The sequence below is a fragment of the Mytilus trossulus genome, chromosome 6, assembly GCF_036588685.1.
Source record: "Mytilus trossulus isolate FHL-02 chromosome 6, PNRI_Mtr1.1.1.hap1, whole genome shotgun sequence".
Lineage (NCBI taxonomy): Eukaryota > Metazoa > Mollusca > Bivalvia > Mytilida > Mytilidae > Mytilus > Mytilus trossulus.
The window spans coordinates 75,459,835-75,471,561 of NC_086378.1; positions in this window are offsets into that span (position 1 = coordinate 75,459,835).

Below are 11,727 nucleotides of genomic sequence, written 5' to 3' on the forward strand. Positions count from 1 at the left end.
TCTGTGTTCTATAGAAAGTCACAGTACATTAACTTATTAATTGTCATGCGACAAATATAATTTCCTTTTCATCAGAAAACAATTAAAGGAATCTGTAACAAACATAAACTTTTAGCCACCGCTTTACAAGCAGAGCCAAATACAATGAAAGTTCCAACTATGTATTGGCTTCCGAAGCTACACAAAACCCCTTACAAATATAGATTTATTTCGTCTTCAAGCCATTGTTCAACTACTAAATTGTCTATTATTCTTACCAGCACACTTGGTACAATTAAAAACCTTATAATAAATTGTTCAAATAAGGCCTTCGAAAATAGTGGAATAAATTACTTTTGGAGTGTCAAGAACTCGTTGGAAGTACTTGATAAATTGCATGCTTATATTGGTGATTTTGAATCTGTTCAAAGTTTTGATTTTTCTACCCTGTATACCACATTGCCTCACATTCTCATTAAGAAAAAATTCACACACCTAATTAAATGGGCATTCAAAAAATCAGAATGTGAATATATATGTTCAAACTCTTTTAGGTCATTTTTTAGTAGCAATAAACAAAAAAACTATGTTAATTGGACATGCTTTGATACTATATATGCCCTTGAATTTTTACTAGATAACATTTTTGTTCGCTTTGGGGATTCCGTATATCGTCAGATTATCGGAATTCCAATGGGGACTAACTGTGCACCACTTATTGCGGACCTCTTTTTGTATTGTTACGAGTTACAATTTATGACAAAAATAAGCAAAGACCCATCAAAACAACATCTGATAAACAAATTTAATAATACTTTTAGATATTTGGATGATATTTTGGCTCTCAATAATGACGACTTCAGTATGTATATTAATGAAATTTATCCTGGTGAACTCACTTTAAATAAAGCTAATACTAACAATGACCACTGCCCTTTCCTCGATCTTAATATCTATATCACTAATGGAAAGCTGAATACTAAAATTTATGATAAAAGGGATGATTTTTCATTTCCTATCGTTAATTATCCGTTTTTAGATGGTGACGTTCCCTTGTCACCATCTTACGGTGTTTATATATCTCAACTTGTACGATTCGCTCGTGTATGTAACAATGTTTTAGATTTTAACGAGAGAAATTTATGTATTACTGAAAAATTATTACACCAGGGTTTTCGATATCACAAACTAGTCAAAACATTTACTAAATTTTATCATCGGTATAAAGACATCATTCGAAAATATAGCTCAACATGCAGACTTTTTATACGTTCAGGTATTTCACATCCAATTTTTTATGGAAATATTCTTTATAAAGCACAAAGGTGTCAGTATTCACCTCATAAACTTACAAAACCTTTGAATAGACTTATTAAGAAGGGATATAATTACGATACTGTTGTCAAGTCATTAAAGATTGCATATTTTGGAGTTAATATTGAGTCACTGATAAGGTCTTTGCGTCGGAACTAAACACATTTATTCTAAAAACAGTTGTTGGCATGACACGGGTTATGTTCTTCTCATATATGTTATGATGGTATGATACTAAACCCCTTACGGGAAGGATTGTGCCTGATGTTCATATGATGAAATCATAATCTTTCAGTCAGTTTAATTGAAGTCTGGAGCTGGCATGTCAGTTAACTGCTAGTAGTCTGTTGTTATTTATGTATTATTGTCATTTTGTTTATTTTCTTTGGTTACATCTTCTGACATCAGACTCGGACTTCTCTTGAACTGAATTTTAATGTGCGTATTGTTATGCTTTTACTTTTCTACACTGGTTAGAGGTATAGGGGGAGGGTTGAGATCTCACAAACATGTTTAACCCCGCCGCATTTTTGCGCCTGTCCCAAGTCAGGAGCCTCTGGCCTTTGTTAGTCTTGTATTATTTAAATTTTAGTTTCTTGTGTACAATTTGGAAATTAGTATGGCGTTCATTATCACTGAACTAGTATATATTTGTTTAGGGGCCAGCTGAAGGACGCCTCCGGGTGCGGGAATTTCTCGCTACATTGAAGACCTGTTGGTGACCTTCTGCTGTTGTATTTTTTTATTTTGGTCGGGTTGTTGTCTCTTTGACACATTCCCCATTTCCATTCTCAATTTTATTTAAAATGAGAAAATAAATGATTAATTATCCATATAATATAATATAGTCTGCAGCACAATTATTAATGTCGTGTGAAGATTAAGATTTGAATTGTTTGATATTTCTCTTTTCTATCACTGATTGTTCTTTTTCATACTTAAAGGTTTGAAACAAGAAGAAACATTGATTGTATTTGGTTTTTCAAAAACAGCACATATAGGCACGAAGGTTAATAAACACTATCTTCAAAACAACAAGAACTCCAAGGTAAAAAGTTAAACAGAGAAAAACCAAATGCCTACACAATAATACTAATAACAGAAATGAGTTATTATCATATCTCTTTTAAAGTTTTCTGATTTAACACGAGATTTATCGCCGATGCTACAGATGATCAGCAGTTTCTGTTCAAATACCAGCACATGTCGTGTTACTCGATGAAAGTAAAAGTTAGATTATAAGTCACAGTCGGTAATAAAGAGCAGCTAGAACATATGGCAGTTCAAAATTTTAAAAAAAACAAAGTTAACAATTGTTGTCTGAATTTGACTGAAATATCACTTAACATTCTTGAATTGTCTGAATTTATTCAATGTTTCTCAACATCGAAATATTTGTACAAATTAGTATGACACAATTCTCGAATATTAAATTGTTTAAAGTTATATAGATTTGTCTTAATATAGTCTTGACAATCTAAAAGTGTCTGCGTATGTTTTGAACAATTGTCGACTCTCTGAACAGTGCCTGGTTTTATTTGACACATTCTTGAGAGTCTTAATAATTTATGAGTTAGTCTCAAAAATTCTTTAAAATGTAGTATGTGACTGAATTTGTCTCGTTGCATTCGCAATAGTGTAAAATGTGTCTGAATTCGTTTTAACACAATCTCGGACCCAAAGAGGGTATAGACTTCGGCACAGGAATTTTGTAACTACATGGTCTAATGATTCAAAGGTATTTTATAGCCGACCATACGATATGGGGTTTTCTCATTATTTAAGGCCGTAAAGTTACCTATGATTGCTTACATCTCCTATTTTGACGTTTGGTGGATAGTTGTCTAAATAGCAATCATACTACTTCTTTTTATTCGAATGATGTTCGTGTATCATCAATATTAAACAAAATTTTCTGCACTGCTTTGGTAAAAAAAGCACGAAAAGTAAAAGATAAGCGTGTTGTCGTGGCTGCATTGTCCATAATTATACTTTTGTTATTATCTTATTATCCATTTTTCTAACTGATGTCCTTCTGTGATTATTCCAGTCTCAAAATTTCACAAAGATACTGGGCTAATATTGTTTGAACGACCCATATGAATAACAAATCCTAATTATTTGCTTTACTTCAAGGAAATCAAAAGAATTTGTCTGGACATTTCTTTTTTATTTGATATCATAAAGCTTTTACAATTGTCATTCCCGTTACACAAAACCACTAATTGCAATCCCTGATCGAATATAACTTCTAAAATCACAACTATATAGGGAATTTTTAAATCTATCAACTTGTCCTGTATGCAAAATACTTTTTTTGTTGACTTGTTTTATATTTTAAACCAAAGTGTATTAGTTCCTGTAGTAACTGGCGTGTTGAGTACAGACGAACTAGTTTAAATCGAATGATTTGGATGTTTGCAGGATGTCCCGATTGAAATCAGTGGTTTCTGTTTATTTATGTTTTTTTTATATAAATTGGGACCTTAGGGACACAATTTTGTCTATTTATTTTATCTGACTGGACATTTAATTAAGAATTGATCATTTGATATATGTTCAAGGCTATTTTTAGAAAGGCTACTCTTTCATTGTGATTTGTTTTAAATAAAACACTTCAATTTTCGTCAATATCAAATAATTTTTAGGACATAACATTTTTCACGTGATTTTCCAGATTTCTGCCGAATATTACTTTCCTATATGCATATATATTTCTTACGGTACCAAGCACCGGTTAGAGCTGCATCCTAACAAAATGATGACCTCTCCACAATTGTGAAATGAAGAACAACGACAAAGATAAATATCAATAAAATAAATCTAGCAATGCGATCAGACATTTAAATTTACATTATGTTGTTTCAGAAATATTTTTGATATTTCTGTTATTCAAACAAAAATATCTTTCGTAACCTTATTTGCATATTCTATAAGCGTGGTTACCATCAATGAGAAAGTCGAAAAATGTCATGGTTAGTCCTAATTTACAATTAATTGAATATGATTCAGTTAGTCCATTAAGCCATTCAGTCTAGGGCTATTTGATATTGGAACTCTACAAAAAACAATTTAAACACTTCCAAAGATATGAACACATTTATGAATTATTTTCTTTTGGGTGATTTTTAAGTTGATAAAACATATTCAAATACACCTTAATCTTTTAGCTTTAAACAATATGCAGAATGCATCTTGTATATGACATTATGATGTCATGTGTTATTGTGCCAATGTTTGTTTACATATACATTTGTTTGTATAGCATGTACTAGTATAGTGATTATTAACATAACGCAATGTTGACTGTTGTACCCTTATTTTTGACATTTCTACATATAACATCTGTTTATTTTGTTTAACATCGTTCTCAATATAATGAAAAGTGCTTCAACTCTCATTCAAGTGAGATGTTTGGCTATCTATCAAACCAGGTCTAGTTCACCATTTTCTACAAAAAATATTCCCTGTACCAAGTCAGGAATATGTCATGTCTTTTCTATTCGTTTGATGTGTTTGAGTTTTTGATTTTTCCTTTTGATTACGGACTTTCAGTTTTGAAAATTCCTCGGAATTCAGTATGTTTGTGATGTTACTTTTTAGATATATTATCCCCTGCATCTTTTCAAAACAAATCCCTCTAAATCCAATTTTTCAAATCTTAAAGACAAAACTGTTTTTAGTTTTTTTTTATAAAGTGATCTTAGATGCTATTGTTTAGTGTAAATTATATAACTCTCAAGAATGTTTTTGATAAGCTTTTAAATTTCAGGTTTGAAGAGTATAAGGCAGTGGTAATTATAAAAAAAAACCTTTGCGAATCTATTTAATAATGTTCGCTGTATTTTTTGAATAGCTATTTTGACTTTATTTCACCGAATTTTTATTTTTGTTTTGACTTATCACTAATTATTTCAAATATTCAATCCGCTCGCCTGTATTCATATACCAAAAAATACAACACGAACAAAGAGATGATGTAATGAATTAATAGATATACATCGTGAATATATCATCATATACGACTTCGTACGGCTTTGGTGAAGTTAACAATTGCATTATGTGTCTAGTACATTGACAACCCACCCATAATTTAAATGAATTCAAATAAAAGGAAAATTAAAAGTAAATAACACATTATAAGTCTTGTCCTAATCAATTTGGCAATTTTAAAACTTTGTTATGCTGCTGTCAAATTAATGAGGTCATTTACTTTAATTCAAAGCAAATTAAAGAGAATGCTAAAGACAAATGCACATATTTAATATGTTACTACCATATTTCAGGAACACATTTAGACATTGGTGAGTTTTTATTAATTAACAAGTATTCTAAATAAAGTTTTTTTTCTAATGTTGAGTGCAGTCCAATTTTAAAAGCTACATTATCTACTACAAACAAACACAAATATGAATGATATTAATGAACTCTCAAGGCATGAAAGAGAATCTTTTTATCGCAAACAAATGTCACATACGCACAGGAAGTCAATCTGTGATGTTGTGGATCAGACTATTTTTCGTTATAAAAATTAATGGATCTCTTATTTATAATCAATTCGTCTAGATATATATTAACGTTTTACTATCATGCAAGCTATTTGATTCAAAATACACCAGTAGTTTTTACAGGTCGCCGACTATGGATTCAACTTTTCAACCAGCTGTCAAAATAGGAAAAGGATGTCTGCTCTTTGGTCAGATCGTTGTCTGTTTTACATATTCCCCATTTCCATTCCAAATTTATAAATGTTAGTCAGCAATTCTCCAAAATCGACAAACCTTACTTCTACACTTGTTCTTATATATAGTATACCCTATACATTTATCTAAAACAACAGTTATAAATTCTGTTAACTTTTTCTAAGTCTTAAAAAAAGGAATCAAAATTTGTTAAATAATCAATAACATTACAAATTGTTTTTGGGATATTCAATGAAAGGCTTCCTCGTCATTCTATTATTAAAGGAGTGATATCAAATAATTCAGAAATCTGGCAGAATTCCCTAATATGACTTGCTGAGAAACAAATTAAGGAATTCATTAAAAATGCCAAAGTATATAATATTTAGAATCAATATTAATTTCCGTTCTCTCACATCTGCTAATGGAGTAATAATATGGACTTAAAATTATTGCTATGATTATAAAATTGCGTCCTCCATTCTGAATGATTCAAGAATGTAAATGATTCTAAGTTATTTTGTTGGACTTGATTTCTTCTATTAATGTAGTTCTGTTTCTCTAACATAATATAAGAAGAAACATAGCATTTGTCTTTATATAAAAGATATATGTTTAAACACACACGCACCAAATTAAGGAAACAGTAGTACACCGCTATTCGAAAGTCATAAATCGGTTAATTGAAAAAACAAATCCGGGTTACAAACTAAAACCGAGAGAAACACGTCAAATATAAGAAGTAAACAACGAACAACAGTAACACTGAAGTGCAACAAACACCAAAAGACATCGCAACACACACAAACACGAACTATAAGATTTCAACTGCCATTTTCTTGACTTGGATATCTTAAGAATAATGCAGGGTTAAACTTGGTTTTAAAGCTAGTTAAACCTCTCACTTGTAGATAACGGGAACTTATTAAGACATGCGTCCTTTCAAATATGTTCTGTATTTTTTGAAGTTGATAAAAGATATTAGAACTGGTAGTTGATTTTACTTGAGGTTTTTAATTCAATTGAATATATACAAAATAAAAATGTGTCATGATATTCAAAGAAAAAGAAATGATGAAACTTCTTCAAGTTTTGATAGGGTCTTCAACAACGATCGAAATCCATACGATAAATCAAACGTAAAAATTTCGGTTCATTTCATTTGTTAACAAATCAAAGGTTAAATCCAACAAAGTGAGTTTTTAACGAAGCCAGTTCACCATGTTTTCTTGATTATCGATTCACATAATAACCAAAATGTGCATACTGTATGAAATTCAATAGTTATCTTTCTTTTCATAATAATGTATGAAACATAATACAGAGAAGACAGCAAATCATTTTATCAAAAATTTATTTTTGAAAATATGATGAAAAATATTAAAAAGAGAAATATAAATTTCATTGCGGCATTCATGCTTGTTATTTCATGTCAAATCCATGTACTGGAAAAAAATTGAAATAAAAGTATTTTTAAGTTTCTTCCAAACCAATTAGGAAGATTAAAGTTTAAGTACTGTTGGATTAATGAGATCATCAACTAAAATTCAAAGCAAATTAAAGAGAATGCTCAAGACAAATATATAATATATATATATATATATTAATTATGGTGTTAACATATTTTGAGGACACATATTAACACTTTCATATTTGACATTGGTAAATTAACAAGTTCATTTAAAATAATTTTCATTGCTGCGAGCATTCCTAGTTTAAAGGCTATATACTCAGCTTCAAATGACAAAGATGTTAATGGTACTAATAAACTATCACTGCATGGAAGAGAAATCTTTTATTTAGACAGATATGTCACATATTGCACAGGAAGTGTAGAATAGACTATACTGCTTTATAAAAACTAATGGATCTATAATTAACAATCACATGTGTCTTGAAATAAATTACAGTTTTACCATCCTGAAAGACATTTGAACCTAAATTAACCACTCAATGAACGTATAGGACGCTGATTATGGATTAAGCTGTCAAGATAAGAAAAAGATATAGATAAGAGCGTTGGTTTTCTCGTTTGAATTGTTTACACTGTCTTACAATTTTTAAACACTTTATAGCTTGCTATTTGGGGTGAATAAAAGCTCCGTGTTTAAGGCCGTATCTTGACCATAATGGTTTACTGTTATCAATTATGATTTGGATGGTGAGTTGTTTCATTGACTCTTATATCTATAAAAAAAAATGCTTTGAATACTGTATATATATCGGAAGAATTTCATACACAAATATCCCTTTCATCAAATGCATTAATATGCAGATACAGTGTTAATAACCAACAATATATATATATGTAATTGGGGTGTAGTATATGGGCCTAGGTTTTATTTTACTATAAATGATGCAATTAACATTTTCCTCAATGATCTTTGGTAAAAATCTAAATTCACCGAAGTTAAAAACATTACCTCTAAATATAGTAACTACGTACTCTAACATATTGAACATGTTTATATATTTATTTTTAAGTTTAAATGAAAATATCTTAAACAAATATCATTCAGTGCTGATTTGAAAGTAATCATCGCAAGATTCGGATAGTTTCTGAATGATTTTGAAAAAAATCTTTCTCATCATTCTTTTAATTATGAAATAATATTTTTGTAGTTGACGCCGTATAAAAGTAAGGAGTACATTTAGATTATCATAGAATATTATGTTTAGAATCAATATTAATTTCCGTTTTCAGTGGAAGTTAAAAAAAAGTGGTAGTTAAAAGAAGAATAAAACGTTGGAAATCTATTTAATGATGTTTGCTGTATATTTTGAAGAATTATTTTGACTTTATATCATCGGGGTTTTTTTTCTTGTCTTGACTTATCACTTAATATTGTAGATATGTCTTGGCATCCGCTCGCTTGTATTTATATACCAAAGAACAACACCAATATAGAGATGATGTGATGAATGAAAAGATGTACATCGTTAATATATCATTATATACGACTTAAGTGACGTTGACAATTTCATCACGTGTCCAGCACACGCACCCCTAATCCAAATGAATTCAAATAAAAGGAAAAAAATTAACTTAGTAAATAAGTCATTTGAAGTCTTAGTCTTATCAATTTGACATATTTAAAACTTTGTGATACTACTGTCAAATTCATTAGGTCATTAACTTTAATTCAAAGCAAATTAAAGAAAATGCTAAAACAAATGCACATATTTAGTATGTTGCTACAATATTTCAAGAACACAGTTCAACATTGGTGAGTTTTTATTAATTAACAAGTATTCAAAATAATGATTTGTTTACTTATGTTGAGGGCAGTAATATTTTAAAGGGTTCATTATCTGCTACAAACAAACAAAAATATGAATGATATTAAGGCGAAGTGTACGTAATTAAACGCCCCTAGTTATCTCCCTTACTCCAAGAAAGGACACACGAAAAAAAACTACTTCGTTCGGTCTATCAAGAATCCAATAAGCACGCCTGTGCTGTCTTAAAACCTTATCATGAGAAATTATCTGAATTACACCAGTTAGAAATCGAAGCAGCCTGGCATAAATACCATTTGACTGGGGTTTTTTTAGAAGGCATTGCGTGTAAAACTTATGAAATCAACAGATTGTAAAAACACCTCACAACAGAATTATAGATAAATAAACATGTGACAATTCTACTTCTATTGATATCAAATTAATTAAAATGTAACCTGAATTTACCCAACAATATCGTTTTAAAAGCCGTAGTTTTGAACGAAATCACACGTAAAGTACTCAACATAAAGTTTGAGGTTACAAAGAATTAATGAACGACATAATAAATTAATTGTTAGATTAAAAAAACGTTGACATGTTCGTATTTTGTGCAAATGAAAATTGAAGGATTTGATTTATATCCATTTAGAAAATAAGACGGTACCAAGAAAATATAATTTGACCACTAGTGCAACACTTACAAGTCGGAAGAACAAAGACGAAAACTAACAAATTAGGCCCCACAAAAATACTCAGTAAACTAAAAAGTGATCACTCTAAACATTTATCTTTATAGAATAAGTAAAAAACTATGTCATTCAACTCCCAGTTTTCAACTTTTTCTACATGTGCAATGAAAATAAACAGGTGTCTTCTATTCCGTCCGCAATTTATGGGAAAGCTAAATCTAAATTTAGAACCAAATTGAAATTGAAAGTACACATACACATGATACATGTAAGATAAAAAAAATATCACACGTCATTTCTTCTTTATCAAATTCAAAATTTCGAAGGGATAGCAACATTTTTTTCTCTTATTTTGTGTGTGTGCATCATTTCATATTAGAGAATGTAATTTTGAAGTAACGTTTTATTCTCAAGTCTCAATTCATGATTATGAATGAGAAGAATGACGTTTTATTCTCAAGTCTCAATTCAAGATTATGAATGAGTAGAATTACGGTTAAAGAAAAGAGGTCAGGAAAGTTTTGTGACACTTTTCACTGCATTAAATGTTTAGTGCATTTTTCATATCGGAGTATTTTGTGGCCTACACATTATGTTTTTGTCCCTTTAATTGTTGAAAACAGTTTGGTTGTTAATAGTTATTGCTTACATCGACTTCATTTAACCAGTGGCGGGTAGTTGACTCATTGGATATCATACCACATCTGCTTATTGGTTTATATAATATAAATAGGAAAGCTATACATTTGCATTATGCAGAGGCTATATTCGTACGGCACTACGCTAGGTAAAACCGTGTAGCAATACAGTATGAAAATCTCCTTGCATTACACTGAGTACATTTTTATAACACTTTCTTAGGTACATCTTTAAAGATTTGAACTTGATAGTTATTATAAGGAGCCTTCTTATACACTATATACATTGCTAAAGAACTTCCCTATACAAATTGTATTGCGTAACACTGGGTATGTTCCGGTCGTTATTTCACTAGGTACGTCGATCTCAAAAGGATCATGTAAGGTGTAAGGTTTTAATTTTGAATATACATGTATAAAATATATGCAACGGGTAGTAATACCAAATACTCTGATGTTTTATATTTTGTTAAAATGTTTACGTAAGCGAGTCCTTCTTTTTAACCTCATTGCGGTCTAGAAAATTCTGAAGATTAATTGAAATCAAAACGTTTTAAATTTCAAGCGTCCGAAGCGCTTTTCTGGATTAACCTAGATAAGGGACACTAAAGGCATAATGACATTTTAAAGCCACGGATGTATAAGAACTAAAATAGTTGAAGAGCCGTAGTATGCATTATACTTATTGTTTAAACCCGTGTTACCCTAAGGGTGACTGGGGAAACGAAATATGGTCACTTATTCTTCTCCCGACCGGCAGTAAACCCTTGCTGAAGAGGAGCGTCCGTTTGGCTGTGCAGGATGTATTAAGCTCGCAGTCACGTCCAGTCAGAATGGGGACGTTAAATCCGATGCCTCGTGTAAAGAGAGTGCCACACTCTATGCCTGTTGAAAACCATTGCAAGAACTATAACTTGAGGGTTGCAAAGGTGGACTGTTGCATGGCAGAATTTCTGTCCCTATCCAATAAACCCTCATTTTCCAGTGGCACTCCAAATTTACCTGACCATCATCCCGGATGGCCTCTGTTATGAACAAAACTTCCTATTGGATTTATTGTTAACATGTTCTCGTCCTGAACATACTTGAAATATTTGCCACTGTACGTTAAGCAACCAACAATCAATCAATCAATTTAAATCCTGACATGTGGGTTTTTAACAAATAATGCATGGAACAAACACATATTTTCTTATGTTACTG